Here is a 1492-nt window from a genome sequence, read left to right as displayed (position 1 = left end):
GGGCCACTTCTAATCTGAATTGTTTCAACGGGCAAGCTTTGAGGTTGTGGTCTTTGTCTGAAAACGCTGAAAAGAAGGCAGGCACACACACCCTCCTTGCGACTACTTGTCCAATATGGAAAGTCACTCACTTTTGTTTCAAAGACCCTGGCTCGTGCCCGCGATGTAGAAGCTAATAGAGTCCTAATTAGAACCCAATTACTGGCTAAATTAACGAGAGGGAGAGAGAAAAATGTCTTTGTTCGTGTTGCTAAGAAAAGGGGTTCATACAATTTCCATTCGACACTTTTGGGTGGTACATGTTAAAGGCGTTGGAGTGTGTTGGAAACATTGAATTGCGATAAAAAGAGAATGCTGCTTCCGAGCAGATAATTCAGACAATTAATTTACAGGTGTGAATCGCACGTGTGCCAAAAGAACGGGCTCATTACCGTTATTTGATGACAATAGAGAAAATTAGGATAAAATAAATCAAACTGAAATGGTAATCATGTGGGAATTAAATACATAATAAATTATCTAATTTATTTTCAGAAACTGATACAACTAAACAAATTGAAAACATAGGCAGGACAGTTAATATCTTGTTTAATTGGGCTATGGGCATTTTACCAAGAGAAATGTTCAAAATTCAGGTTCAATTAATTCGTTGTTTCCAAACAATCCTGTTTGCATATTTGCTTCCAACGGAACAAGTCTCAATACAAATTTGAGAACTTTCCATACAAATAAGGTACTAAAATGCATATAAAGAGAGAAAATGTATAAAAAATAGATATTTTTTAAAATGTTTCAAATATCTTTAAAAAAAATTATAAAATAAGTTTTCAAAAAATTACAGCTTGGCTCAAAAGGTGAACTTTTGCCGTACAAGGTTAAAAAAAAACAAGAGCTTGCCAAAATTTTTTTTGTGATTCAAATTTGTATTCATCAATTCATATAGTTAGCCACAAATCATAGGTAAGATTCAGATTCAGTTGACAAAACTACAAGGAAAAACATAAAGTTTGATAATATTTTTTCTAAATTTGTTAGGGTGTTACACTATACATACGCCTTGAAAATTACAAAAAAATCAAATAAAAATATCTTGAAAAAAATCGAGAGTTGCTTTGTAGAACTCGAACGGTGCGCGTCGCGGTCAACACGCCGGATTTTCGTTGCCGTTTCCGTTTTTGTTTTCCCCCCGATTGTGTGTGTTTTTCGGTCCGGGCGGTTTCGCGTTTTCGCATTTTATTTGGTTTTATCTTTCCACAGTCGGCTGTCTAAGATTGAATCATTTATGCTAAAATCAACACCAAATAACCGGGAATAATCTCATCCGCATCCTCCGACTGTTTGCCTTGAGAATGCAAAATACATCACATCATTAAACAAAATTTATTGATTATTGGGTCGCATCATCATCCTTTATGATGAATCCTGGCCATTACCCTTTCCCACTAACAAAATCCCAAGTAGAAGTAGTTTTCCGGCACACGTGGGGGTGTGG

Source organism: Culex pipiens, chromosome 3 (genome assembly GCF_016801865.2).
Source record: "Culex pipiens pallens isolate TS chromosome 3, TS_CPP_V2, whole genome shotgun sequence".
NCBI lineage: Eukaryota > Metazoa > Arthropoda > Insecta > Diptera > Culicidae > Culex > Culex pipiens.
Note: the sequence above shows the minus strand (reverse complement) of the source record.